Raw genomic sequence first — 27,908 nt, 5'->3', positions numbered from 1 at the left:
CAATGAGGAGAAGAAAAGCAAAGCCAAAGAGTCCATCCCAAAATCCGACAAACAAGCCAAATGAACAAAAAGCATTGAATTCAATTCTTTCTGATTTTAGAAACTGCATTAAAGAAGGGGTGCACCGGTCCTGGAGATACTGCAATACCAGGTCAATGCGTGGAGTGGACAGAGCAAGCTCTTTTTCCATCTCCCTGTTCTAAAAATCCATTTAATATATGGTCCCCAGATAGGGGACGTATCAGATATTAAACTGATAAGAACAGATACTACACTTGATCTTAGCCAAAAGGCCGAGAAGCGATAACCAGAATTGGTTTCCGACTACGGTGCCACCCAAGGATTCTGAAAAGTCCATTTGTGGAGATGGCCACCTGGACTCCCGTTAAGAAGACATGCTGTCAACCTCTAGATCCCTCACATGCCTGCACTTTTCGGCTTGCTGCTGCTGCAATCCACGCGTTTTAGATCTGCATAACTCCACCTCTTTTAGCACAGTACCCTCAACCCCCGGCTGTTCCCACCCGCCTCAACACCGTTGGAAGGGAGGAGAACCAATTAAGGCGGGGGGGGGTGGAACGAGCAGCTGTCTACCCTTAGCAGGAGGGTTGCTGATTAATTACCTCTCCTGCTGCTGCTGCTGCTGCTGGCTGTCCAGCAGCAGACTGAAGGTGGCTGCTGCTGTGCGCAGGTATATAAAGGCTCAGAGCCTATTATGACACGCGCAGCCAGCGTTCCATTGCCACATTCCGTCTACTGCAGGCGGGATACCTGGATGGCTGAATGTCACTGAGAAGCTCACAGAGACCGCCATAAGCAACAGTTTAAAAGAATGCCACAGACTAATCAACCAAACTTTTTGGGTTGGTTTCTCTTTTATAGTCTGCAGGCATTAAATGAAAGAAGTCAGTGTTCCAGCAGAGGGAGACAACGTTTCAGAAAAGGCATTGTAGCAAACCAAAAAAGAAATTTTAAGCGCAGCAGAGTAACCAGCTCACATACCTTTTAGCTCAGGTGAGTTTAAAAGGCTGCTGTTGATAACAAGGGCATTTGCTAAATAGATGGTGTGTGTGCAACAATATACTGAAAGGTCAATTATATTGTGCAGCTTATCTCACCACCTGTAGTTATTTAGGTGAAAGCTCCAAAATGCTTGCCTAATATGTCTGTTTATCCAAAAGGAAGTATAGAGGGAGAGCTAGATAGATAGCATTGCATTACATTACATGGCAATGCAATGCACAGTTGCTGAAGTTGAACCAAAATGAGCTTGTCATCTGGCTTCTGCAACTTTTAACATGAAAAATCCAATGAGGAGAAGAAAAGCAAAGCCAAAGAGTCCATCCCAAAATCCGACAAACAAGCCAAATGAACAAAAAGCATTGAATTCAATTCTTTCTGATTTTAGAAACTGCATTAAAGAAGGGGTGCACCGGTCCTGGAGATACTGCAATACCAGGTCAATGCGTGGAGTGGACAGAGCAAGCTCTTTTTCCATCTCCCTGTTCTAAAAATCCATTTAATATATGGTCCCCAGATAGGGGACGTATCAGATATTAAACTGATAAGAACAGATACTACACTTGATCTTAGCCAAAAGGCCGAGAAGCGATAACCAGAATTGGTTTCCGACTACGGTGCCACCCAAGGATTCTGAAAAGTCCATTTGTGGAGATGGCCACCTGGACTCCCGTTAAGAAGACATGCTGTCAACCTCTAGATCCCTCACATGCCTGCACTTTTCGGCTTGCTGCTGCTGCAATCCACGCGTTTTAGATCTGCATAACTCCACCTCTTTTAGCACAGTACCCTCAACCCCCGGCTGTTCCCACCCGCCTCAACACCGTTGGAAGGGAGGAGAACCAATTAAGGCGGGGGGGGGGTGGAACGAGCAGCTGTCTACCCTTAGCAGGAGGGTTGCTGATTAATTACCTCTCCTGCTGCTGCTGCTGCTGGCTGTCCAGCAGCAGACTGAAGGTGGCTGCTGCTGTGCGCAGGTATATAAAGGCTCAGAGCCTATTATGACACGCGCAGCCAGCGTTCCATTGCCACATTCCGTCTACTGCAGGCGGGATACCTGGATGGCTGAATGTCACTGAGAAGCTCACAGAGACCGCCATAAGCAACAGTTTAAAAGAATGCCACAGACTAATCAACCAAACTTTTTGGGTTGGTTTCTCTTTTATAGTCTGCAGGCATTAAATGAAAGAACTCAGTGTTCCAGCAGAGGGAGACAACGTTTCAGAAAAGGCATTGTAGCAAACCAAAAAAGAAATTTTAAGCGCAGCAGAGTAACCAGCTCACATACCTGTTAGCTCAGGTGAGTTTAAAAGGCTGCTGTTGATAACAAAGGCATTTGCTAAATAGATGGTGTGTGTGCAACAATATACTGAAAGGTCAATTATATTGTGCAGCTTATCTCACCACCTGTAGTTATTTAGGTGAAAGCTCCAAAATGCTTGCCTAATATGTCTGTTTATCCAAAAGGAAGTATAGAGGGAGAGCTAGATAGATAGCATTGCATTACATTACATGGCAATGCAATGCACAGTTGCTGAAGTTGAACCAAAATGAGCTTGTCATCTGGCTTCTGCAACTTTTAACATGAAAAATCCAATGAGGAGAAGAAAAGCAAAGCCAAAGAGTCCATCCCAAAATCCGACAAACAAGCCAAATGAACAAAAAGCATTGAATTCAATTCTTTCTGATTTTAGAAACTGCATTAAAGAAGGGGTGCACCGGTCCTGGAGATACTGCAATACCAGGTCAATGCGTGGAGTGGACAGAGCAAGCTCTTTTTCCATCTCCCTGTTCTAAAAATCCATTTAATATATGGTCCCCAGATAGGGGACGTATCAGATATTAAACTGATAAGAACAGATACTACACTTGATCTTAGCCAAAAGGCCGAGAAGCGATAACCAGAATTGGTTTCCGACTACGGTGCCACCCAAGGATTCTGAAAAGTCCATTTGTGGAGATGGCCACCTGGACTCCCGTTAAGAAGACATGCTGTCAACCTCTAGATCCCTCACATGCCTGCACTTTTCGGCTTGCTGCTGCTGCAATCCACGCGTTTTAGATCTGCATAACTCCACCTCTTTTAGCACAGTACCCTCAACCCCCGGCTGTTCCCACCCGCCTCAACACCGTTGGAAGGGAGGAGAACCAATTAAGGTGGGGGGGGTGGAACGAGCAACTGTCTACCCTTAGCAGGAGGGTTGCTGATTAATTACCTCTCCTGCTGCTGCTGCTGCTGGCTGTCCAGCAGCAGACTGAAGGTGGCTGCTGCTGTGCGCAGGTATATAAAGGCTCAGAGCCTATTATGACACGCGCAGCCAGCGTTCCATTGCCACATTCCGTCTACTGCAGGCGGGATACCTGGATGGCTGAATGTCACTGAGAAGCTCACAGAGACCGCCATAAGCAACAGTTTAAAAGAATGCCACAGACTAATCAACCAAACTTTTTGGGTTGGTTTCTCTTTTATAGTCTGCAGGCATTAAATGAAAGAAGTCAGTGTTCCAGCAGAGGGAGACAACGTTTCAGAAAAGGCATTGTAGCAAACCAAAAAAGAAATTTTAAGCGCAGCAGAGTAACCAGCTCACATACCTGTTAGCTCAGGTGAGTTTAAAAGGCTGCTGTTGATAACAAGGGCATTTGCTAAATAGATGGTGTGTGTGCAACAATATACTGAAAGGTCAATTATATTGTGCAGCTTATCTCACCACCTGTAGTTATTTAGGTGAAAGCTCCAAAATGCTTGCCTAATATGTCTGTTTATCCAAAAGGAAGTATAGAGGGAGAGCTAGATAGATAGCATTGCATTACATTACATGGCAATGCAATGCACAGTTGCTGAAGTTGAACCAAAATGAGCTTGTCATCTGGCTTCTGCAACTTTTAACATGAAAAATCCAATGAGGAGAAGAAAAGCAAAGCCAAAGAGTCCATCCCAAAATCCGACAAACAAGCCAAATGAACAAAAAGCATTGAATTCAATTCTTTCTGATTTTAGAAACTGCATTAAAGAAGGGGTGCACCGGTCCTGGAGATACTGCAATACCAGGTCAATGCGTGGAGTGGACAGAGCAAGCTCTTTTTCCATCTCCCTGTTCTAAAAATCCATTTAATATATGGTCCCCAGATAGGGGACGTATCAGATATTAAACTGATAAGAACAGATACTACACTTGATCTTAGCCAAAAGGCCGAGAAGCGATAACCAGAATTGGTTTCCGACTACGGTGCCACCCAAGGATTCTGAAAAGTCCATTTGTGGAGATGGCCACCTGGACTCCCGTTAAGAAGACATGCTGTCAACCTCTAGATCCCTCACATGCCTGCACTTTTCGGCTTGCTGCTGCTGCAATCCACGCGTTTTAGATCTGCATAACTCCACCTCTTTTAGCACAGTACCCTCAACCCCCGGCTGTTCCCACCCGCCTCAACACCGTTGGAAGGGAGGAGAACCAATTAAGGCGGGGGGGGGGTGGAACGAGCAGCTGTCTACCCTTAGCAGGAGGGTTGCTGATTAATTACCTCTCCTGCTGCTGCTGCTGCTGCTGGCTGTCCAGCAGCAGACTGAAGGTGGCTGCTGCTGTGCGCAGGTATATAAAGGCTCAGAGCCTATTATGACACGCGCAGCCAGCGTTCCATTGCCACATTCCCTCTACTGCAGGCGGGATACCTGGATGGCTGAATGTCACTGAGAAGCTCACAGAGACCGCCATAAGCAACAGTTTAAAAGAATGCCACAGACTAATCAACCAAACTTTTTGGGTTGGTTTCTCTTTTATAGTCTGCAGGCATTAAATGAAAGAAGTCAGTGTTCCAGCAGAGGGAGACAACGTTTCAGAAAAGGCATTGTAGCAAACCAAAAAAGAAATTTTAAGCGCAGCAGAGTAACCAGCGCACATACCTGTTAGCTCAGGTGAGTTTAAAAGGCTGCTGTTGATAACAAGGGCATTTGCTAAATAGATGGTGTGTGTGCAACAATATACTGAAAGGTCAATTATATTGTGCAGCTTATCTCACCACCTGTAGTTATTTAGGTGAAAGCTCCAAAATGCTTGCCTAATATGTCTGTTTATCCAAAAGGAAGTATAGAGGGAGAGCTAGATAGATAGCATTGCATTACATTACATGGCAATGCAATGCACAGTTGCTGAAGTTGAACCAAAATGAGCTTGTCATCTGGCTTCTGCAACTTTTAACATGAAAAATCCAATGAGGAGAAGAAAAGCAAAGCCAAAGAGTCCATCCCAAAATCCGACAAACAAGCCAAATGAACAAAAAGCATTGAATTCAATTCTTTCTGATTTTAGAAACTGCATTAAAGAAGGGGTGCACCGGTCCTGGAGATACTGCAATACCAGGTCAATGCGTGGAGTGGACAGAGCAAGCTCTTTTTCCATCTCCCTGTTCTAAAAATCCATTTAATATATGGTCCCGAGATAGGGGACGTATCAGATATTAAACTGATAAGAACAGATACTACACTTGATCTTAGCCAAAAGGCCGAGAAGCGATAACCAGAATTGGTTTCCGACTACGGTGCCACCCAAGGATTCTGAAAAGTCCATTTGTGGAGATGGCCACCTGGACTCCCGTTAAGAAGACATGCTGTCAACCTCTAGATCCCTCACATGCCTGCACTTTTCGGCTTGCTGCTGCTGCAATCCACGCGTTTTAGATCTGCATAACTCCACCTCTTTTAGCACAGTACCCTCAACCCCCGGCTGTTCCCACCCGCCTCAACACCGTTGGAAGGGAGGAGAACCAATTAAGGCGGGGGGGGGTGGAACGAGCAACTGTCTACCCTTAGCAGGAGGGTTGCTGATTAATTACCTCTCCTGCTGCTGCTGCTGCTGCTGGCTGTCCAGCAGCAGACTGAAGGTGGCTGCTGCTGTGCGCAGGTATATAAAGGCTCAGAGCCTATTATGACACGCGCAGCCAGCGTTCCATTGCCACATTCCGTCTACTGCAGGCGGGATACCTGGATGGCTGAATGTCACTGAGAAGCTCACAGAGACCGCCATAAGCAACAGTTTAAAAGAATGCCACAGACTAATCAACCAAACTTTTTGGGTTGGTTTCTCTTTTATAGTCTGCAGGCATTAAATGAAAGAAGTCAGTGTTCCAGCAGAGGGAGACAACGTTTCAGAAAAGGCATTGTAGCAAACCAAAAAAGAAATTTTAAGCGCAGCAGAGTAACCAGCTCACATACCTGTTAGCTCAGGTGAGTTTAAAAGGCTGCTGTTGATAACAAGGGCATTTGCTAAATAGATGGTGTGTGTGCAACAATATACTGAAAGGTCAATTATATTGTGCAGCTTATCTCACCACCTGTAGTTATTTAGGTGAAAGCTCCAAAATGCTTGCCTAATATGTCTGTTTATCCAAAAGGAAGTATAGAGGGAGAGCTAGATAGATAGCATTGCATTACATTACATGGCAATGCAATGCACAGTTGCTGAAGTTGAACCAAAATGAGCTTGTCATCTGGCTTCTGCAACTTTTAACATGAAAAATCCAATGAGGAGAAGAAAAGCAAAGCCAAAGAGTCCATCCCAAAATCCGACAAACAAGCCAAATGAACAAAAAGCATTGAATTCAATTCTTTCTGATTTTAGAAACTGCATTAAAGAAGGGGTGCATCGGTCCTGGAGATACTGCAATACCAGGTCAATGCGTGGAGTGGACAGAGCAAGCTCTTTTTCCATCTCCCTGTTCTAAAAATCCATTTAATATATGGTCCCCAGATAGGGGACGTATCAGATATTAAACTGATAAGAACAGATACTACACTTGATCTTAGCCAAAAGGCCGAGAAGCGATAACCAGAATTGGTTTCCGACTACGGTGCCACCCAAGAATTCTGAAAAGTCCATTTGTGGAGATGGCCACCTGGACTCCCGTTAAGAAGACATGCTGTCAACCTCTAGATCCCTCACATGCCTGCACTTTTCAGCTTGCTGCTGCTGCAATCCACGCGTTTTAGATCTGCATAACTCCACCTCTTTTAGCACAGTACCCTCAACCCCCGGCTGTTCCCACCCGCCTCAACACCGTTGGAAGGGAGGAGAACCAATTAAGGCGGGGGGGGGGTGGAACGAGCAGCTGTCTACCCTTAGCAGGAGGGTTGCTGATTAATTACCTCTCCTGCTGCTGCTGCTGCTGCTGGCTGTCCAGCAGCAGACTGAAGGTGGCTGCTGCTGTGCGCAGGTATATAAAGGCGCAGAGCCTATTATGACACGCGCAGCCAGCGTTCCATTGCCACATTCCGTCTACTGCAGGCGGGATACCTGGATGGCTGAATGTCACTGAGAAGCTCACAGAGACCGCCATAAGCAACAGTTTAAAAGAATGCCACAGACTAATCAACCAAACTTTTTGGGTTGGTTTCTCTTTTATAGTCTGCAGGCATTAAATGAAAGAAGTCAGTGTTCCAGCAGAGGGAGACAACGTTTCAGAAAAGGCATTGTAGCAAACCAAAAAAGAAATTTTAAGCGCAGCAGAGTAACCAGCTCACATACCTGTTAGCTCAGGTGAGTTTAAAAGGCTGCTGTTGATAACAAGGGCATTTGCTAAATAGATGGTGTGTGTGCAACAATATACTGAAAGGTCAATTATATTGTGCAGCTTATCTCACCACCTGTAGTTATTTAGGTGAAAGCTCCAAAATGCTTGCCTAATATGTCTGTTTATCCAAAAGGAAGTATAGAGGGAGAGCTAGATAGATAGCATTGCATTACATTACATGGCAATGCAATGCACAGTTGCTGAAGTTGAACCAAAATGAGCTTGTCATCTGGCTTCTGCAACTTTTAACATGAAAAATCCAATGAGGAGAAGAAAAGCAAAGCCAAAGAGTCCATCCCAAAATCCGACAAACAAGCCAAATGAACAAAAAGCATTGAATTCAATTCTTTCTGATTTTAGAAACTGCATTAAAGAAGGGGTGCACCGGTCCTGGAGATACTGCAATACCAGGTCAATGCGTGGAGTGGACAGAGCAAGCTCTTTTTCCATCTCCCTGTTCTAAAAATCCATTTAATATATGGTCCCCAGATAGGGGACGTATCAGATATTAAACTGATAAGAACAGATACTACACTTGATCTTAGCCTAAAGGCCGAGAAGCGATAACCAGAATTGGTTTCCGACTACGGTGCCACCCAAGGATTCTGAAAAGTCCATTTGTGGAGATGGCCACCTGGACTCCCGTTAAGAAGACATGCTGTCAACCTCTAGATCCCTCACATGCCTGCACTTTTCGGCTTGCTGCTGCTGCAATCCACGCGTTTTAGATCTGCATAACTCCACCTCTTTTAGCACAGTACCCTCAACCCCCGGCTGTTCCCACCCGCCTCAACACCGTTGGAAGGGAGGAGAACCAATTAAGGCGGGGGGGGGGTGGAACGAGCAGCTGTCTACCCTTAGCAGGAGGGTTGCTGATTAATTACCTCTCCTGCTGCTGCTGCTGCTGCTGGCTGTCCAGCAGCAGACTGAAGGTGGCTGCTGCTGTGCGCAGGTATATAAAGGCGCAGAGCCTATTATGACACGCGCAGCCAGCGTTCCATTGCCACATTCCGTCTACTGCAGGCGGGATACCTGGATGGCTGAATGTCACTGAGAAGCTCACAGAGACCGCCATAAGCAACAGTTTAAAAGAATGCCACAGACTAATCAACCAAACTTTTTGGGTTGGTTTCTCTTTTATAGTCTGCAGGCATTAAATGAAAGAAGTCAGTGTTCCAGCAGAGGGAGACAACGTTTCAGAAAAGGCATTGTAGCAAACCAAAAAATAAATTTTAAGCGCAGCAGAGTAACCAGCTCACATACCTGTTAGCTCAGGTGAGTTTAAAAGGCTGCTGTTGATAACAAGGGCATTTGCTAAATAGATGGTGTGTGTGCAACAATATACTGAAAGGTCAATTATATTGTGCAGCTTATCTCACCACCTGTAGTTATTTAGGTGAAAGCTCCAAAATGCTTGCCTAATATGTCTGTTTATCCAAAAGGAAGTATAGAGGGAGAGCTAGATAGATAGCATTGCATTACATTACATGGCAATGCAATGCACAGTTGCTGAAGTTGAACCAAAATGAGCTTGTCATCTGGCTTCTGCAACTTTTAACATGAAAAATCCAATGAGGAGAAGAAAAGCAAAGCCAAAGAGTCCATCCCAAAATCCGACAAACAAGCCAAATGAACAAAAAGCATTGAATTCAATTCTTTCTGATTTTAGAAACTGCATTAAAGAAGGGGTGCACCGGTCCTGGAGATACTGCAATACCAGGTCAATGCGTGGAGTGGACAGAGCAAGCTCTTTTTCCATCTCCCTGTTCTAAAAATCCATTTAATATATGGTCCCCAGATAGGGGACGTATCAGATATTAAACTGATAAGAACAGATACTACACTTGATCTTAGCCTAAAGGCCGAGAAGCGATAACCAGAATTGGTTTCCGACTACGGTGCCACCCAAGGATTCTGAAAAGTCCATTTGTGGAGATGGCCACCTGGACTCCCGTTAAGAAGACATGCTGTCAACCTCTAGATCCCTCACATGCCTGCACTTTTCGGCTTGCTGCTGCTGCAATCCACGCGTTTTAGATCTGCATAACTCCACCTCTTTTAGCACAGTACCCTCAACCCCCGGCTGTTCCCACCCGCCTCAACACCGTTGGAAGGGAGGAGAACCAATTAAGGCGGGGGGGGGGGTGGAACGAGCAGCTGTCTACCCTTAGCAGGAGGGTTGCTGATTAATTACCTCTCCTGCTGCTGCTGCTGCTGCTGGCTGTCCAGCAGCAGACTGAAGGTGGCTGCTGCTGTGCGCAGGTATATAAAGGCTCAGAGCCTATTATGACACGCGCAGCCAGCGTTCCATTGCCACATTCCGTCTACTGCAGGCGGGATACCTGGATGGCTGAATGTCACTGAGAAGCTCACAGAGACCGCCATAAGCAACAGTTTAAAAGAATGCCACAGACTAATCAACCAAACTTTTTGGGTTGGTTTCTCTTTTATAGTCTGCAGGCATTAAATGAAAGAAGTCAGTGTTCCAGCAGAGGGAGACAACGTTTCAGAAAAGGCATTGTAGCAAACCAAAAAAGAAATTTTAAGCGCAGCAGAGTAACCAGCTCACATACCTGTTAGCTCAGGTGAGTTTAAAAGGCTGCTGTTGATAACAAGGGCATTTGCTAAATAGATGGTGTGTGTGCAACAATATACTGAAAGGTCAATTATATTGTGCAGCTTATCTCACCACCTGTAGTTATTTAGGTGAAAGCTCCAAAATGCTTGCCTAATATGTCTGTTTATCCAAAAGGAAGTATAGAGGGAGAGCTAGATAGATAGCATTGCATTACATTACATGGCAATGCAATGCACAGTTGCTGAAGTTGAACCAAAATGAGCTTGTCATCTGGCTTCTGCAACTTTTAACATGAAAAATCCAATGAGGAGAAGAAAAGCAAAGCCAAAGAGTCCATCCCAAAATCCGACAAACAAGCCAAATGAACAAAAAGCATTGAATTCAATTCTTTCTGATTTTAGAAACTGCATTAAAGAAGGGGTGCACCGGTCCTGGAGATACTGCAATACCAGGTCAATGCGTGGAGTGGACAGAGCAAGCTCTTTTTCCATCTCCCTGTTCTAAAAATCCATTTAATATATGGTCCCCAGATAGGGGACGTATCAGATATTAAACTGATAAGAACAGATACTACACTTGATCTTAGCCAAAAGGCCGAGAAGCGATAACCAGAATTGGTTTCCGACTACGGTGCCACCCAAGGATTCTGAAAAGTCCATTTGTGGAGATGGCCACCTGGACTCCCATTAAGAAGACATGCTGTCAACCTCTAGATCCCTCACATGCCTGCACTTTTCGGCTTGCTGCTGCTGCAATCCACGCGTTTTAGATCTGCATAACTCCACCTCTTTTAGCACAGTACCCTCAACCCCCGGCTGTTCCCACCCGCCTCAACACCGTTGGAAGGGAGGAGAACCAATTAAGGCGGGGGGGGGGTGGAACGAGCAGCTGTCTACCCTTAGCAGGAGGGTTGCTGATTAATTACCTCTCCTGCTGCTGCTGCTGCTGGCTGTCCAGCAGCAGACTGAAGGTGGCTGCTGCTGTGCGCAGGTATATAAAGGCTCAGAGCCTATTATGACACGCGCAGCCAGCGTTCCATTGCCACATTCCGTCTACTGCAGGCGGGATACCTGGATGGCTGAATGTCACTGAGAAGCTCACAGAGACCGCCATAAGCAACAGTTTAAAAGAATGCCACAGACTAATCAACCAAACTTTTTGGGTTGGTTTCTCTTTTACAGTCTGCAGGCATTAAATGAAAGAAGTCAGTGTTCCAGCAGAGGGAGACAACGTTTCAGAAAAGGCATTGTAGCAAACCAAAAAAGAAATTTTAAGCGCAGCAGAGTAACCAGCTCACATACCTGTTAGCTCAGGTGAGTTTAAAAGGCTGCTGTTGATAACAAGGGCATTTGCTAAATAGATGGTGTGTGTGCAACAATATACTGAAAGGTCAATTATATTGTGCAGCTTATCTCACCACCTGTAGTTATTTAGGTGAAAGCTCCAAAATGCTTGCCTAATATGTCTGTTTATCCAAAAGGAAGTATAGAGGGAGAGCTAGATAGATAGCATTGCATTACATTACATGGCAATGCAATGCACAGTTGCTGAAGTTGAACCAAAATGAGCTTGTCATCTGGCTTCTGCAACTTTTAACATGAAAAATCCAATGAGGAGAAGAAAAGCAAAGCCAAAGAGTCCATCCCAAAATCCGACAAACAAGCCAAATGAACAAAAAGCATTGAATTCAATTCTTTCTGATTTTAGAAACTGCATTAAAGAAGGGGTGCACCGGTCCTGGAGATACTGCAATACCAGGTCAATGCGTGGAGTGGACAGAGCAAGCTCTTTTTCCATCTCCCTGTTCTAAAAATCCATTTAATATATGGTCCCCAGATAGGGGACGTATCAGATATTAAACTGATAAGAACAGATACTACACTTGATCTTAGCCAAAAGGCCGAGAAGCGATAACCAGAATTGGTTTCCGACTACGGTGCCACCCAAGGATTCTGAAAAGTCCATTTGTGGAGATGGCCACCTGGACTCCCGTTAAGAAGACATGCTGTCAACCTCTAGATCCCTCACATGCCTGCACTTTTCGGCTTGCTGCTGCTGCAATCCACGTGTTTTAGATCTGCATAACTCCACCTCTTTTAGCACAGTACCCTCAACCCCCGGCTGTTCCCACCCGCCTCAACACCGTTGGAAGGGAGGAGAACCAATTAAGGCGGGGGGGGGGGGGTGGAACGAGCAGCTGTCTACCCTTAGCAGGAGGGTTGCTGATTAATTACCTCTCCTGCTGCTGCTGCTGCTGCTGGCTGTCCAGCAGCAGACTGAAGGTGGCTGCTGCTGTGCGCAGGTATATAAAGGCTCAGAGCCTATTATGACACGCGCAGCCAGCGTTCCATTGCCACATTCCGTCTACTGCAGGCGGGATACCTGGATGGCTGAATGTCACTGAGAAGCTCACAGAGACCGCCATAAGCAACAGTTTAAAAGAATGCCACAGACTAATCAACCAAACTTTTTGGGTTGGTTTCTCTTTTATAGTTTGCAGGCATTAAATGAAAGAAGTCAGTGTTCCAGCAGAGGGAGACAACGTTTCAGAAAAGGCATTGTAGCAAACCAAAAAAGAAATTTTAAGCGCAGCAGAGTAACCAGCTCACATACCTGTTAGCTCAGGTGAGTTTAAAAGGCTGCTGTTGATAACAAGGGCATTTGCTAAATAGATGGTGTGTGTGCAACAATATACTGAAAGGTCAATTATATTGTGCAGCTTATCTCACCACCTGTAGTTATTTAGGTGAAAGCTCCAAAATGCTTGCCTAATATGTCTGTTTATCCAAAAGGAAGTATAGAGGGAGAGCTAGATAGATAGCATTGCATTACATTACATGGCAATGCAATGCACAGTTGCTGAAGTTGAACCAAAATGAGCTTGTCATCTGGCTTCTGCAACTTTTAACATGAAAAATCCAATGAGGAGAAGAAAAGCAAAGCCAAAGAGTCCATCCCAAAATCCGACAAACAAGCCAAATGAACAAAAAGCATTGAATTCAATTCTTTCTGATTTTAGAAACTGCATTAAAGAAGGGGTGCACCGGTCCTGGAGATACTGCAATACCAGGTCAATGCGTGGAGTGGACAGAGCAAGCTCTTTTTCCATCTCCCTGTTCTAAAAATCCATTTAATATATGGTCCCCAGATAGGGGACGTATCAGATATTAAACTGATAAGAACAGATACTACACTTGATCTTAGCCAAAAGGCCAAGAAGCGATAACCAGAATTGGTTTCCGACTACGGTGCCACCCAAGGATTCTGAAAAGTCCATTTGTGGAGATGGCCACCTGGACTCCCGTTAAGAAGACATGCTGTCAACCTCTAGATCCCTCACATGCCTGCACTTTTCGGCTTGCTGCTGCTGCAATCCACGCGTTTTAGATCTGCATAACTCCACCTCTTTTAGCACAGTACCCTCAACCCCCGGCTGTTCCCACCCGCCTCAACACCGTTGGAAGGGAGGAGAACCAATTAAGGCGGGGGGGGGGTGGAACGAGCAGCTGTCTACCCTTAGCAGGAGGGTTGCTGATTAATTACCTCTCCTGCTGCTGCTGCTGCTGCTGGCTGTCCAGCAGCAGACTGAAGGTGGCTGCTGCTGTGCGCACGTATATAAAGGCTCAGAGCCTATTATGACACGCGCAGCCAGCGTTCCATAGCCACATTCCGTCTACTGCAGGCGGGATACCTGGATGGCTGAATGTCACTGAGAAGCTCACAGAGACCGCCATAAGCAACAGTTTAAAAGAATGCCACAGACTAATCAACCAAACTTTTTGGGTTGGTTTCTCTTTTATAGTCTGCAGGCATTAAATGAAAGAAGTCAGTGTTCCAGCAGAGGGAGACAACGTTTCAGAAAAGGCATTGTAGCAAACCAAAAAAGAAATTTTAAGCGCAGCAGAGTAACCAGCTCACATACCTGTTAGCTCAGGTGAGTTTAAAAGGCTGCTGTTGATAACAAGGGCATTTGCTAAATAGATGGTGTGTGTGCAACAATATACTGAAAGGTCAATTATATTGTGCAGCTTATCTCACCACCTGTAGTTATTTAGGTGAAAGCTCCAAAATGCTTGCCTAATATGTCTGTTTATCCAAAAGGAAGTATAGAGGGAGAGCTAGATAGATAGCATTGCATTACATTACATGGCAATGCAATGCACAGTTGCTGAAGTTGAACCAAAATGAGCTTGTCATCTGGCTTCTGCAACTTTTAACATGAAAAATCCAATGAGGAGAAGAAAAGCAAAGCCAAAGAGTCCATCCCAAAATCCGACAAACAAGCCAAATGAACAAAAAGCATTGAATTCAATTCTTTCTGATTTTAGAAACTGCATTAAAGAAGGGGTGCACCGGTCCTGGAGATACTGCAATACCAGGTCAATGCGTGGAGTGGACAGAGCAAGCTATTTTTCCATCTCCCTGTTCTAAAAATCCATTTAATATATGGTCCCCAGATAGGGGACGTATCAGATATTAAACTGATAAGAACAGATACTACACTTGATCTTAGCCAAAAGGCCGAGAAGCGATAACCAGAATTGTTTTCCGACTACGGTGCCACCCAAGGATTCTGAAAAGTCCATTTGTGGAGATGGCCACCTGGACTCCCGTTAAGAAGACATGCTGTCAACCTCTAGATCCCTCACATGCCTGCACTTTTCGGCTTGCTGCTGCTGCAATCCACGCGTTTTAGATCTGCATAACTCCACCTCTTTTAGCACAGTACCCTCAACCCCCGGCTGTTCCCACCCGCCTCAACACCGTTGGAAGGGAGGAGAACCAATTAAGGCGGGGGGGGGGGTGGTGGAACGAGCAGCTGTCTACCCTTAGCAGGAGGGTTGCTGATTAATTACCTCTCCTGCTGCTGCTGCTGCTGCTGGCTGTCCAGCAGCAGACTGAAGGTGGCTGCTGCTGTGCGCAGGTATATAAAGGCTCAGAGCCTATTATGACACGCGCAGCCAGCGTTCCATTGCCACATTCCGTCTACTGCAGGCGGGATACCTGGATGGCTGAATGTCACTGAGAAGCTCACAGAGACCGCCATAAGCAACAGTTTAAAATAATGCCACAGACTAATCAACCAAACTATTTGGGTTGGTTTCTCTTTTATAGTCTGCAGGCATTAAATGAAAGAAGTCAGTGTTCCAGCAGAGGGAGACAACGTTTCAGAAAAGGCATTGTAGCAAACCAAAAAAGAAATTTTAAGCGCAGCAGAGTAACCAGCGCACATACCTGTTAGCTCAGGTGAGTTTAAAAGGCTGCTGTTGATAACAAGGGCATTTGCTAAATAGATGGTGTGTGTGCAACAATATACTGAAAGGTCAATTATATTGTGCAGCTTATCTCACCACCTGTAGTTATTTAGGTGAAAGCTCCAAAATGCTTGCCTAATATGTCTGTTTATCCAAAAGGAAGTATAGAGGGAGAGCTAGATAGATAGCATTGCATTACATTACATGGCAATGCAATGCACAGTTGCTGAAGTTGAACCAAAATGAGCTTGTCATCTGGCTTCTGCAACTTTTAACATGAAAAATCCAATGAGGAGAAGAAAAGCAAAGCCAAAGAGTCCATCCCAAAATCCAACAAACAAGCCAAATGAACAAAAAGCATTGAATTCAATTCTTTCTGATTTTAGAAACTGCATTAAAGAAGGGGTGCACCGGTCCTGGAGATACTGCAATACCAGGTCAATGCGTGGAGTGGACAGAGCAAGCTCTTTTTCCATCTCCCTGTTCTAAAAATCCATTTAATATATGGTCCCCAGATAGGGGACGTATCAGATATTAAACTGATAAGAACAGATACTACACTTGATCTTAGCCAAAAGGCCGAGAAGCGATAACCAGAATTGGTTTCCGACTACGGTGCCACCCAAGGATTCTGAAAAGTCCATTTGTGGAGATGGCCACCTGGACTCCCGTTAAGAAGACATGCTGTCAACCTCTAGATCCCTCACATGCCTGCACTTTTCGGCTTGCTGCTGCTGCAATCCACGCGTTTTAGATCTGCATAACTCCACCTCTTTTAGCACAGTACCCTCAACCCCCGGCTGTTCCCACCCGCCTCAACACCGTTGGAAGGGAGGAGAACCAATTAAGGCGGGGGGGGGGGGGGGGGTGGAACGAGCAGCTGTCTACCCTTAGCAGGAGGGTTGCTGATTAATTACCTCTCCTGCTGCTGCTGCTGCTGCTGGCTGTCCAGCAGCAGACTGAAGGTGGCTGCTGCTGTGCGCAGGTATATAAAGGCTCAGAGCCTATTATGACACGCGCAGCCAGCGTTCCATTGCCACATTCCGTCTACTGCAGGCGGGATACCTGGATGGCTGAATGTCACTGAGAAGCTCACAGAGACCGCCATAAGCAACAGTTTAAAAGAATGCCACAGACTAATCAACCAAACTTTTTGGGTTGGTTTCTCTTTTATAGTCTGCAGGCATTAAATGAAAGAAGTCAGTGTTCCAGCAGAGGGAGACAACGTTTCAGAAAAGGCATTGTAGCAAACCAAAAAAGAAATTTTAAGCGCAGCAGAGTAACCAGCTCACATACCTGTTAGCTCAGGTGAGTTTAAAAGGCTGCTGTTGATAACAAGGGCATTTGCTAAATAGATGGTGTGTGTGCAACAATATACTGAAAGGTCAATTATATTGTGCAGCTTATCTCACCACCTGTAGTTATTTAGGTGAAAGCTCCAAAATGCTTGCCTAATATGTCTGTTTATCCAAAAGGAAGTATAGAGGGAGAGCTAGATAGATAGCATTGCATTACATTACATGGCAATGCAATGCACAGTTGCTGAAGTTGAACCAAAATGAGCTTGTCATCTGGCTTCTGCAACTTTTAACATGAAAAATCCAATGAGGAGAAGAAAAGCAAAGCCAAAGAGTCCATCCCAAAATCCGACAAACAAGCCAAATGAACAAAAAGCATTGAATTCAATTCTTTCTGATTTTAGAAACTGCATTAAAGAAGGGGTGCACCGGTCCTGGAGATACTGCAATACCAGGTCAATGCGTGGAGTGGACAGAGCAAGCTCTTTTTCCATCTCCCTGTTCTAAAAATCCATTTAATATATGGTCCCCAGATAGGGGACGTATCAGATATTAAACTGATAAGAACAGATACTACACTTGATCTTAGCCAAAAGGCCGAGAAGCGATAACCAGAATTGGTTTCCGACTACGGTGCCACCCAAGGATTCTGAAAAGTCCATTTGTGGAGATGGCCACCTGGACTCCTGTTAAGAAGACATGCTGTCAACCTCTAGATCCCTCACATGCCTGCACTTTTCGGCTTGCTGCTGCTGCAATCCACGCGTTTTAGATCTGCATAACTCCACCTCTTTTAGCACAGTACCCTCAACCCCCGGCTGTTCCCACCCGCCTCAACACCGTTGGAAGGGAGGAGAACCAATTAAGGCGGGGGGGGGGGGTGGAACGAGCAGCTGTCTACCCTTAGCAGGAGGGTTGCTGATTAATTACCTCTCCTGCTGCTGCTGCTGCTGCTGGCTGTCCAGCAGCAGACTGAAGGTGGCTGCTGCTGTGCGCAGGTATATAAAGGCTCAGAGCCTATTATGACACGCGCAGCCAGCGTTCCATTGCCACATTCCGTCTACTGCAGGCGGGATACCTGGATGGCTGAATGTCACTGAGAAGCTCACAGAGACCGCCATAAGCAACAGTTTAAAAGAATGCCACATACTAATCAACCAAACTTTTTGGGTTGGTTTCTCTTTTATAGTCTGCAGGCATTAAATGAAAGAAGTCAGTGTTCCAGCAGAGGGAGACAACGTTTCAGAAAAGGCATTGTAGCAAACCAAAAAAGAAATTTTAAGCGCAGCAGAGTAACCAGCTCACATACCTGTTAGCTCAGGTGAGTTTAAAAGGCTGCTGTTGATAACAAGGGCATTTGCTAAATAGATGGTGTGTGTGCAACAATATACTGAAAGGTCAATTATATTGTGCAGCTTATCTCACCACCTGTAGTTATTTAGGTGAAAGCTCCAAAATGCTTGCCTAATATGTCTGTTTATCCAAAAGGAAGTATAGAGGGAGAGCTAGATAGATAGCATTGCATTACATTACATGGCAATGCAATGCACAGTTGCTGAAGTTGAACCAAAATGAGCTTGTCATCTGGCTTCTGCAACTTTTAACATGAAAAATCCAATGAGGAGAAGAAAAGCAAAGCCAAAGAGTCCATCCCAAAATCCGACAAACAAGCCAAATGAACAAAAAGCATTGAATTCAATTCTTTCTGATTTTAGAAACTGCATTAAAGAAGGGGTGCACCGGTCCTGGAGATACTGCAATACCAGGTCAATGCGTGGAGTGGACAGAGCAAGCTCTTTTTCCATCTCCCTGTTCTAAAAATCCATTTAATATATGGTCCCCAGATAGGGGACGTATCAGATATTAAACTGATAAGAACAGATACTACACTTGATCTTAGCCAAAAGGCCGAGAAGCGATAACCAGAATTGGTTTCCGACTACGGTGCCACCCAAGGATTCTGAAAAGTCCATTTGTGGAGATGGCCACCTGGACTCCCGTTAAGAAGACATGCTGTCAACCTCTAGATCCCTCACATGCCTGCACTTTTCGGCTTGCTGCTGCTGCAATCCACGCGTTTTAGATCTGCATAACTCCACCTCTTTTAGCACAGTACCCTCAACCCCCGGCTGTTCCCACCCGCCTCAACACCGTTGGAAGGGAGGAGAACCAATTAAGGCGGGGGGGGGTGGAACGAGCAGCTGTCTACCCTTAGCAGGAGGGTTGCTGATTAATTACCTCTCCTGCTGCTGCTGCTGCTGCTGGCTGTCCAGCAGCAGACTGAAGGTGGCTGCTGCTGTGCGCAGGTATATAAAGGCTCAGAGCCTATTATGACACGCGCAGCCAGCGTTCCATTGCCACATTCCGTCTACTGCAGGCGGGATACCTGGATGGCTGAATGTCACTGAGAAGCTCACAGAGACCGCCATAAGCAACAGTTTAAAAGAATGCCACAGACTAATCAACCAAACTTTTTGGGTTGGTTTCTCTTTTATAGTCTGCAGGCATTAAATGAAAGAAGTCAGTGTTCCAGCAGAGGGAGACAACGTTTCAGAAAAGGCATTGTAGCAAACCAAAAAAGAAATTTTAAGCGCAGCAGAGTAACCAGCTCACATACCTGTTAGCTCAGGTGAGTTTAAAAGGCTGCTGTTGATAACAAGGGCATTTGCTAAATAGATGGTGTGTGTGCAACAATATACTGAAAGGTCAATTATATTGTGCAGCTTATCTCACCACCTGTAGTTATTTAGGTGAAAGCTCCAAAATGCTTGCCTAATATGTCTGTTTATCCAAAAGGAAGTATAGAGGGAGAGCTAGATAGATAGCATTGCATTACATTACATGGCAATGCAATGCACAGTTGCTGAAGTTGAACCAAAATGAGCTTGTCATCTGGCTTCTGCAACTTTTAACATGAAAAATCCAATGAGGAGAAGAAAAGCAAAGCCAAAGAGTCCATCCCAAAATCCGACAAACAAGCCAAATGAACAAAAAGCATTGAATTCAATTCTTTCTGATTTTAGAAACTGCATTAAAGAAGGGGTGCACCGGTCCTGGAGATACTGCAATACCAGGTCAATGCGTGGAGTGGACAGAGCAAGCTCTTTTTACATCTCCCTGTTCTAAAAATCCATTTAATATATGGTCCCCAGATAGGGGACGTATCAGATATTAAACTGATAAGAACAGATACTACACTTGATCTTAGCCAAAAGGCCGAGAAGCGATAACCAGAATTGGTTTCCGACTACGGTGCCACCCAAGGATTCTGAAAAGTCCATTTGTGGAGATGGCCACCTGGACTCCCGTTAAGAAGACATGCTGTCAACCTCTAGATCCCTCACATGCCTGCACTTTTCGGCTTGCTGCTGCTGCAATCCACGCGTTTTAGATCTGCATAACTCCACCTCTTTTAGCACAGTACCCTCAACCCCCGGCTGTTCCCACCCGCCTCAACACCGTTGGAAGGGAGGAGAACCAATTAAGGCGGGGGGGGGGGGTGGAACGAGCAGCTGTCTACCCTTAGCAGGAGGGTTGCTGATTAATTACCTCTCCTGCTGCTGCTGCTGCTGCTGGCTGTCCAGCAGCAGACTGAAGGTGGCTGCTGCTGTGCGCAGGTATATAAAGGCTCAGAGCCTATTATGACACGCGCAGCCAGCGTTCCATTGCCACATTCCGTCTACTGCAGGCGGGATACCTGGATGGCTGAATGTCACTGAGAAGCTCACAGAGACCGCCATAAGCAACAGTTTAAAAGAATGCCACAGACTAATCAACCAAACTTTTTGGGTTGGTTTCTCTTTTATAGTCTGCAGGCATTAAATGAAAGAAGTCAGTGTTCCAGCAGAGGGAGACAACGTTTCAGAAAAGGCATTGTAGCAAACCAAAAAAGAAATTTTAAGCGCAGCAGAGTAACCAGCTCACATACCTGTTAGCTCAGGTGAGTTTAAAAGGCTGCTGTTGATAACAAGGGCATTTGCTAAATAGATGGTGTGTGTGCAACAATATACTGAAAGGTCAATTATATTGTGCAGCTTATCTCACCACCTGTAGTTATTTAGGTGAAAGCTCCAAAATGCTTGCCTAATATGTCTGTTTATCCAAAAGGAAGTATAGAGGGAGAGCTAGATAGATAGCATTGCATTACATTACATGGCAATGCAATGCACAGTTGCTGAAGTTGAACCAAAATGAGCTTGTCATCTGGCTTCTGCAACTTTTAACATGAAAAATCCAATGAGGAGAAGAAAAGCAAAGCCAAAGAGTCCATCCCAAAATCCGACAAACAAGCCAAATGAACAAAAAGCATTGAATTCAATTCTTTCTGATTTTAGAAACTGCATTAAAGAAGGGGTGCACCGGTCCTGGAGATACTGCAATACCAGGTCAATGCGTGGAGTGGACAGAGCAAGCTCTTTTTCCATCTCCCTGTTCTAAAAATCCATTTAATATATGGTCCTCAGATAGGGGACGTATCAGATATTAAACTGATAAGAACAGATACTACACTTGATCTTAGCCAAAAGGCCGAGAAGTGATAACCAGAATTGGTTTCCGACTACGGTGCCACCCAAGGATTCTGAAAAGTCCATTTGTGGAGATGGCCACCTGGACTCCCGTTAAGAAGACATGCTGTCAACCTCTAGATCCCTCACATGCCTGCACTTTTCGGCTTGCTGCTGCTGCAATCCACGCGTTTTAGATCTGCATAACTCCACCTCTTTTAGCACAGTACCCTCAACCCCCGGCTGTTCCCACCCGCCTCAACACCGTTGGAAGGGAGGAGAACCAATTAAGGCGGGGGGGGGGGGGTGGAACAAGCAGCTGTCTACCCTTAGCAGGAGGGTTGCTGATTAATTACCTCTCCTGCTGCTGCTGCTGCTGCTGGCTGTCCAGCAGCAGACTGAAGGTGGCTGCTGCTGTGCGCAGGTATATAAAGGCTCAGAGCCTATTATGACACGCGCAGCCAGCGTTCCATTGCCACATTCCGTCTACTGCAGGCGGGATACCTGGATGGCTGAATGTCACTGAGAAGCTCACAGAGACCGCCATAAGCAACAGTTTAAAAGAATGCCACAGACTAATCAACCAAACTTTTTGGGTTGGTTTCTCTTTTATAGTCTGCAGGCATTAAATGAAAGAAGTCAGTGTTCCAGCAGAGGGAGACAACGTTTCAGAAAAGGCATTGTAGCAAACCAAAAAAGAAATTTTAAGCGCAGCAGAGTAACCAGCTCACATACCTGTTAGCTCAGGTGAGTTTAAAAGGCTGCTGTTGATAACAAGGGCATTTGCTAAATAGATGGTGTGTGTGCAACAATATACTGAAAGGTCAATTATATTGTGCAGCTTATCTCACCACCTGTAGTTATTTAGGTGAAAGCTCCAAAATGCTTGCCTAATATGTCTGTTTATCCAAAAGGAAGTATAGAGGGAGAGCTAGATAGATAGCATTGCATTACATTACATGGCAATGCAATGCACAGTTGCTGAAGTTGAACCAAAATGAGCTTGTCATCTGGCTTCTGCAACTTTTAACATGAAAAATCCAATGAGGAGAAGAAAAGCAAAGCCAAAGAGTCCATCCCAAAATCCGACAAACAAGCCAAATGAACAAAAAGCATTGAATTCAATTCTTTCTGATTTTAGAAACTGCATTAAAGAAGGGGTGCACCGGTCCTGGAGATACTGCAATACCAGGTCAATGCGTGGAGTGGACAGAGCAAGCTCTTTTTCCATCTCCCTGTTCTAAAAATCCATTTAATATATGGTCCTCAGATAGGGGACGTATCAGATATTAAACTGATAAGAACAGATACTACACTTGATCTTAGCCAAAAGGCCGAGAAGCGATAACCAGAATTGGTTTCCGACTACGGTGCCACCGAAGGATTCTGAAAAGTCCATTTGTGGAGATGGCCACCTGGACTCCCGTTAAGAAGACATGCTGTCAACCTCTAGATCCCTCACATGCCTGCACTTTTCGGCTTGCTGCTGCTGCAATCCACGCGTTTTAGATCTGCATAACTCCACCTCTTTTAGCACAGTACCCTCAACCCCCGGCTGTTCCCACCCGCCTCAACACCGTTGGAAGGGAGGAGAACCAATTAAGGCGGGGGGGGGGTGGAACGAGCAGCTGTCTACCCTTAGCAGGAGGGTTGCTGATTAATTACCTCTCCTGCTGCTGCTGCTGCTGCTGGCTGTCCAGCAGCAGACTGAAGGTGGCTGCTGCTGTGCGCAGGTATATAAAGGCTCAGAGCCTATTATGACACGCGCAGCCAGCGTTCCATTGCCACATTCCGTCTACTGCAGGCGGGATACCTGGATGGCTGAATGTCACTGAGAAGCTCACAGAGACCGCCATAAGCAACAGTTTAAAAGAATGCCACAGACTAATCAACCAAACTTTTTGGGTTGGTTTCTCTTTTATAGTCTGCAGGCATTAAATGAAAGAAGTCAGTGTTCCAGCAGAGGGAGACAACGTTTCAGAAAAGGCATTGTAGCAAACCAAAAAAGAAATTTTAAGCGCAGCAGAGTAACCAGCTCACATACCTGTTAGCTCAGGTGAGTTTAAAAGGCTGCTGTTGATAACAAGGGCATTTGCTAAATAGATGGTGTGTGTGCAACAATATACTGAAAGGTCAATTATATTGTGCAGCTTATCTCACCACCTGTAGTTATTTAGGTGAAAGCTCCAAAATGCTTGCCTAATATGTCTGTTTATCCAAAAGGAAGTATAGAAGGAGAGCTAGATAGATAGCATTGCATTACATTACATGGCAATGCAATGCACAGTTGCTGAAGTTGAACCAAAATGAGCTTGTCATCTGGCTTCTGCAACTTTTAACATGAAAAATCCAATGAGGAGAAGAAAAGCAAAGCCAAAGAGTCCATCCCAAAATCCGACAAACAAGCCAAATGAACAAAAAGCATTGAATTCAATTCTTTCTGATTTTAGAAACTGCATTAAAGAAGGGGTGCACCGGTCCTGGAGATACTGCAATACCAGGTCAATGCGTGGAGTGGACAGAGCAAGCTCTTTTTCCATCTCCCTGTTCTAAAAATCCATTTAATATATGGTCCCCAGATAGGGGACGTATCAGATATTAAACTGATAAGAACAGATACTACACTTGATCTTAGCCAAAAGGCCGAGAAGCGATAACCAGAATTGGTTTCCGACTACGGTGCCACCCAAGGATTCTGAAAAGTCCATTTGTGGAGATGGCCACCTGGACTCCCGTTAAGAAGACATGCTGTCAACCTCTAGATCCCTCACATGCCTGCACTTTTCGGCTTGCTGCTGCTGCAATCCACGCGTTTTAGATCTGCATAACTCCACCTCTTTTAGCACAGTACTCTCAACCCCCGGCAGTTCCCACCCGCCTCAACACCGTTGGAAGGGAGGAGAACCAATTAAGGCGGGGGGGGGGGGGTGGAACGAGCAGCTGTCTACCCTTAGCAGTAGGGTTGCTGATTAATTACCTCTCCTGCTGCTGCTGCTGCTGCTGGCTGTCCAGCAGCAGACTGAAGGTGGCTGCTGCTGTGCGCAGGTATATAAAGGCTCAGAGCCTATTATGACACGCGCAGCCAGCGTTCCATTGCCACATTCCGTCTACTGCAGGCGGGATACCTGGATGGCTGAATGTCACTGAGAAGCTCACAGAGACCGCCATAAGCAACAGTTTAAAAGAATGCCACAGACTAATCAACCAAACTTTTTGGGTTGGTTTCTCTTTTATAGTCTGCAGGCATTAAATGAAAGAAGTCAGTGTTCCAGCAGAGGGAGACAACGTTTCAGAAAAGGCATTGTAGCAAACCAAAAAAGAAATTTTAAGCGCAGCAGAGTAACCAGCTCACATACCTGTTAGCTCAGGTGAGTTTAAAAGGCTGCTGTTGATAACAAGGGCATTTGCTAAATAGATGGTGTGTGTGCAACAATATACTGAAAGGTCAATTATTTTGTGCAGCTTATCTCACCACCTGTAGTTATTTAGGTGAAAGCTCCAAAATGCTTGCCTAATATGTCTGTTTATCCAAAAGGAAGTATAGAGGGAGAGCTAGATAGATAGCATTGCATTACATTACATGGCAATGCAATGCACAGTTGCTGAAGTTGAACCAAAATGAGCTTGTCATCTGGCTTCTGCAACTTTTAACATGAAAAATCCAATGAGGAGAAGAAAAGCAAAGCCAAAGAGTCCATCCCAAAATCCGACAAACAAGCCAAATGAACAAAAAGCATTGAATTCAATTCTTTCTGATTTTAGAAACTGCATTAAAGAAGGGGTGCACCGGTCCTGGAGATACTGCAATACCAGGTCAATGCGTGGAGTGGACAGAGCAAGCTCTTTTTCCATCTCCCTGTTCTAAAAATCCATTTAATATATGGTCCCCAGATAGGGGACGTATCAGATATTAAACTGATAAGAACAGATACTACACTTGATCTTAGCCAAAAGGCCGAGAAGCGATAACCAGAATTGGTTTCCGACTACGGTGCCACCCAAGGATTCTGAAAAGTCCATTTGTGGAGATGGCCACCTGGACTCCCGTTAAGAAGACATGCTGTCAACCTCTAGATCCCTCACATGCCTGCACTTTTCGGCTTGCTGCTGCTGCAATCCACGCGTTTTAGATCTGCATAACTCCACCTCTTTTAGCACAGTACTCTCAACCCCCGGCAGTTCCCACCCGCCTCAACACCGTTGGAAGGGAGGAGAACCAATTAAGGCGGGGGGGGGGGGGTGGAACGAGCAGCTGTCTACCCTTAGCAGTAGGGTTGCTGATTAATTACCTCTCCTGCTGCTGCTGCTGCTGCTGGCTGTCCAGCAGCAGACTGAAGGTGGCTGCTGCTGTGCGCAGGTATATAAAGGCTCAGAGCCTATTATGACACGCGCAGCCAGCGTTCCATTGCCACATTCCGTCTACTGCAGGCGGGATACCTGGATGGCTGAATGTCACTGAGAAGCTCACAGAGACCGCCATAAGCAACAGTTTAAAAGAATGCCACAGACTAATCAACCAAACTTTTTGGGTTGGTTTCTCTTTTATAGTCTGCAGGCATTAAATGAAAGAAGTCAGTGTTCCAGCAGAGGGAGACAACGTTTCAGAAAAGGCATTGTAGCAAACCAAAAAAGAAATTTTAAGCGCAGCAGAGTAACCAGCTCACATACCTGTTAGCTCAGGTGAGTTTAAAAGGCTGCTGTTGATAACAAGGGCATTTGCTAAATAGATGGTGTGTGTGCAACAATATACTGAAAGGTCAATTATTTTGTGCAGCTTATCTCACCACCTGTAGTTATTTAGGTGAAAGCTCCAAAATGCTTGCCTAATATGTCTGTTTATCCAAAAGGAAGTATAGAGGGAGAGCTAGATAGATAGCATTGCATTACATTACATGGCAATGCAATGCACAGTTGCTGAAGTTGAACCAAAATGAGCTTGTCATCTGGCTTCTGCAACTTTTAACATGAAAAATCCAATGAGGAGAAGAAAAGCAAAGCCAAAGAGTCCATCCCAAAATCCGACAAACAAGCCAAATGAACAAAAAGCATTGAATTCAATTCTTTCTGATTTTAGAAACTGCATTAAAGAAGGGGTGCACCGGTCCTGGAGATACTGCAATACCAGGTCAATGCGTGGAGTGGACAGAGCAAGCTCTTTTTCCATCTCCCTGTTCTAAAAATCCATTTAATATATGGTCCCCAGATAGGGGACGTATCAGATATTAAACTGATAAGAACAGATACTACACTTGATCTTAGCCAAAAGGCCGAGAAGCGATAACCAGAATTTGTTTCCGACTACGGTGCCACCCAAGGATTCTGAAAAGTCCATTTGTGGAGATGGCCACCTGGACTCCCGTTAAGAAGACATGCTGTCAACCTCTAGATCCCTCACATGCCTGCACTTTTCGGCTTGCTGCTGCTGCAATCCACGCGTTTTAGATCTGCATAACTCCACCTCTTTTAGCACAGTACCCTCAACCCCCGGCTGTTCCCACCCGCCTCAACACCGTTGGAAGGGAGGAGAACCAATTAAGGCGGGGGGGGGGGTGGAACGATCAGCTGTCTACCCTTAGCAGGAGGGTTGCTGATTAATTACCTCTCCTGCTGCTGCTGCTGGCTGTCCAGCAGCAGACTGAAGGTGGCTGCTGCTGTGCGCAGGTATATAAAGGCTCAGAGCCTATTATGACACGCGCAGCCAGCGTTCCATTGCCACATTCCGTCTACTGCAGGCGGGATACCTGGATGGCTGAATGTCACTGAGAAGCTCACAGAGACCGCCATAAGCAACAGTTTAAAAGAATGCCACAGACTAATCAACCAAACTTTTTGGGTTGGTTTCTCTTTTATAGTCTGCAGGCATTAAATGAAAGAAGTCAGTGTTCCAGCAGAGGGAGAAAACGTTTCAGAAAAGGCATTGTAGCAAACCAAAAAAGAAATTTTAAGCGCAGCAGAGTAACCAGCTCACATACCTGTTAGCTCAGGTGAGTTTAAAAGGCTGCTGTTGATAACAAGGGCATTTGCTAAATAGATGGTGTGTGTGCAACAATATACTGAAAGGTCAATTATATTGTGCAGCTTATCTCACCACCTGTAGTTATTTAGGTGAAAGCTCCAAAATGCTTGCCTAATATGTCTGTTTATCCAAAAGGAAGTATAGAGGGAGAGCTAGATAGATAGCATTGCATTACATTACATGGCAATGCAATGCACAGTTGCTGAAGTTGAACCAAAATGAGCTTGTCATCTGGCTTCTGCAACTTTTAACATGAAAAATCCAATGAGGAGAAGAAAAGCAAAGCCAAAGAGTCCATCCCAAAATCCGACAAACAAGCCAAATGAACAAAAAGCATTGAATTCAATTCTTTCTGATTTTAGAAACTGCATTAAAGAAGGGGTGCACCGGTCCTGGAGATACTGCAATACCAGGTCAATGCGTGGAGTGGACAGAGCAAGCTCTTTTTCCATCTCCCTGTTCTAAAAATCCATTTAATATATGGTCCCCAGATAGGGGACGTATCAGATATTAAACTGATAAGAACAGATACTACACTTGATCTTAGCCAAAAGGCCGAGAAGCGATAACCAGAATTGGTTTCCGACTACGGTGCCACCCAAGGATTCTGAAAAGTCCATTTGTGGAGATGGCCACCTGGACTCCCGTTAAGAAGACATGCTGTCAACCTCT

General features: G+C 45.3%; 22 non-coding genes across 22 annotated transcripts; all 22 read right to left on the bottom strand.

The window, feature by feature from the left end:
- Nucleotides 1–114: 114 nt before the first annotated feature.
- On the bottom strand, nt 115–305 carry LOC141158331 (U2 spliceosomal RNA). Its single transcript, XR_012248362.1, has one exon. It is a non-coding gene; the product is annotated as a U2 spliceosomal RNA (small nuclear RNA).
- A 1,117-nt stretch (nt 306–1,422) lies between these two features.
- Nucleotides 1,423–1,613, bottom strand: LOC141158330 (U2 spliceosomal RNA). The gene has a single exon (XR_012248361.1). It is a non-coding gene; the product is annotated as a U2 spliceosomal RNA (small nuclear RNA).
- A 1,115-nt stretch (nt 1,614–2,728) lies between these two features.
- LOC141158328 (U2 spliceosomal RNA) lies at nt 2,729–2,919 on the bottom strand. Its single transcript, XR_012248360.1, has one exon. It is a non-coding gene; the product is annotated as a U2 spliceosomal RNA (small nuclear RNA).
- A 1,113-nt stretch (nt 2,920–4,032) lies between these two features.
- Nucleotides 4,033–4,223, bottom strand: LOC141158327 (U2 spliceosomal RNA). The gene has a single exon (XR_012248359.1). It is a non-coding gene; the product is annotated as a U2 spliceosomal RNA (small nuclear RNA).
- A 1,118-nt stretch (nt 4,224–5,341) lies between these two features.
- Nucleotides 5,342–5,532, bottom strand: LOC141159972 (U2 spliceosomal RNA). Its single transcript, XR_012249965.1, has one exon. It is a non-coding gene; the product is annotated as a U2 spliceosomal RNA (small nuclear RNA).
- A 1,117-nt stretch (nt 5,533–6,649) lies between these two features.
- LOC141159438 (U2 spliceosomal RNA) lies at nt 6,650–6,840 on the bottom strand. Its single transcript, XR_012249445.1, has one exon. It is a non-coding gene; the product is annotated as a U2 spliceosomal RNA (small nuclear RNA).
- A 1,118-nt stretch (nt 6,841–7,958) lies between these two features.
- Nucleotides 7,959–8,149, bottom strand: LOC141159718 (U2 spliceosomal RNA). Its single transcript, XR_012249718.1, has one exon. It is a non-coding gene; the product is annotated as a U2 spliceosomal RNA (small nuclear RNA).
- A 1,118-nt stretch (nt 8,150–9,267) lies between these two features.
- On the bottom strand, nt 9,268–9,458 carry LOC141159717 (U2 spliceosomal RNA). Its single transcript, XR_012249717.1, has one exon. It is a non-coding gene; the product is annotated as a U2 spliceosomal RNA (small nuclear RNA).
- Nucleotides 9,459–10,577: 1,119 nt separating this feature from the next.
- On the bottom strand, nt 10,578–10,768 carry LOC141158326 (U2 spliceosomal RNA). Its single transcript, XR_012248358.1, has one exon. It is a non-coding gene; the product is annotated as a U2 spliceosomal RNA (small nuclear RNA).
- A 1,115-nt stretch (nt 10,769–11,883) lies between these two features.
- LOC141158325 (U2 spliceosomal RNA) lies at nt 11,884–12,074 on the bottom strand. The gene has a single exon (XR_012248357.1). It is a non-coding gene; the product is annotated as a U2 spliceosomal RNA (small nuclear RNA).
- Nucleotides 12,075–13,195: 1,121 nt separating this feature from the next.
- On the bottom strand, nt 13,196–13,386 carry LOC141159414 (U2 spliceosomal RNA). Its single transcript, XR_012249421.1, has one exon. It is a non-coding gene; the product is annotated as a U2 spliceosomal RNA (small nuclear RNA).
- Nucleotides 13,387–14,504: 1,118 nt separating this feature from the next.
- Nucleotides 14,505–14,695, bottom strand: LOC141159792 (U2 spliceosomal RNA). Its single transcript, XR_012249790.1, has one exon. It is a non-coding gene; the product is annotated as a U2 spliceosomal RNA (small nuclear RNA).
- A 1,122-nt stretch (nt 14,696–15,817) lies between these two features.
- Nucleotides 15,818–16,008, bottom strand: LOC141158324 (U2 spliceosomal RNA). Its single transcript, XR_012248356.1, has one exon. It is a non-coding gene; the product is annotated as a U2 spliceosomal RNA (small nuclear RNA).
- A 1,125-nt stretch (nt 16,009–17,133) lies between these two features.
- LOC141158323 (U2 spliceosomal RNA) lies at nt 17,134–17,324 on the bottom strand. Its single transcript, XR_012248355.1, has one exon. It is a non-coding gene; the product is annotated as a U2 spliceosomal RNA (small nuclear RNA).
- A 1,120-nt stretch (nt 17,325–18,444) lies between these two features.
- Nucleotides 18,445–18,635, bottom strand: LOC141158321 (U2 spliceosomal RNA). Its single transcript, XR_012248353.1, has one exon. It is a non-coding gene; the product is annotated as a U2 spliceosomal RNA (small nuclear RNA).
- A 1,117-nt stretch (nt 18,636–19,752) lies between these two features.
- On the bottom strand, nt 19,753–19,943 carry LOC141159549 (U2 spliceosomal RNA). Its single transcript, XR_012249553.1, has one exon. It is a non-coding gene; the product is annotated as a U2 spliceosomal RNA (small nuclear RNA).
- A 1,120-nt stretch (nt 19,944–21,063) lies between these two features.
- Nucleotides 21,064–21,254, bottom strand: LOC141159918 (U2 spliceosomal RNA). The gene has a single exon (XR_012249911.1). It is a non-coding gene; the product is annotated as a U2 spliceosomal RNA (small nuclear RNA).
- Nucleotides 21,255–22,375: 1,121 nt separating this feature from the next.
- On the bottom strand, nt 22,376–22,566 carry LOC141159840 (U2 spliceosomal RNA). The gene has a single exon (XR_012249835.1). It is a non-coding gene; the product is annotated as a U2 spliceosomal RNA (small nuclear RNA).
- Nucleotides 22,567–23,684: 1,118 nt separating this feature from the next.
- On the bottom strand, nt 23,685–23,875 carry LOC141158320 (U2 spliceosomal RNA). The gene has a single exon (XR_012248352.1). It is a non-coding gene; the product is annotated as a U2 spliceosomal RNA (small nuclear RNA).
- A 1,121-nt stretch (nt 23,876–24,996) lies between these two features.
- Nucleotides 24,997–25,187, bottom strand: LOC141158319 (U2 spliceosomal RNA). The gene has a single exon (XR_012248351.1). It is a non-coding gene; the product is annotated as a U2 spliceosomal RNA (small nuclear RNA).
- Nucleotides 25,188–26,308: 1,121 nt separating this feature from the next.
- On the bottom strand, nt 26,309–26,499 carry LOC141158318 (U2 spliceosomal RNA). Its single transcript, XR_012248350.1, has one exon. It is a non-coding gene; the product is annotated as a U2 spliceosomal RNA (small nuclear RNA).
- Nucleotides 26,500–27,612: 1,113 nt separating this feature from the next.
- On the bottom strand, nt 27,613–27,803 carry LOC141158317 (U2 spliceosomal RNA). Its single transcript, XR_012248349.1, has one exon. It is a non-coding gene; the product is annotated as a U2 spliceosomal RNA (small nuclear RNA).
- Between the last annotated feature and the right edge of the window lie 105 nt (nt 27,804–27,908).

The sequence above is a fragment of the Phyllobates terribilis genome, unplaced genomic scaffold, assembly GCF_046119375.1.
Source record: "Phyllobates terribilis strain yellow unplaced genomic scaffold, ASM4611937v1 Scaffold_8__6_contigs__length_399053987, whole genome shotgun sequence".
Classification (NCBI taxonomy): Eukaryota; Metazoa; Chordata; class Amphibia; order Anura; family Dendrobatidae; genus Phyllobates; species Phyllobates terribilis.
This window is presented reverse-complemented; position numbering and strand designations above follow the sequence as displayed.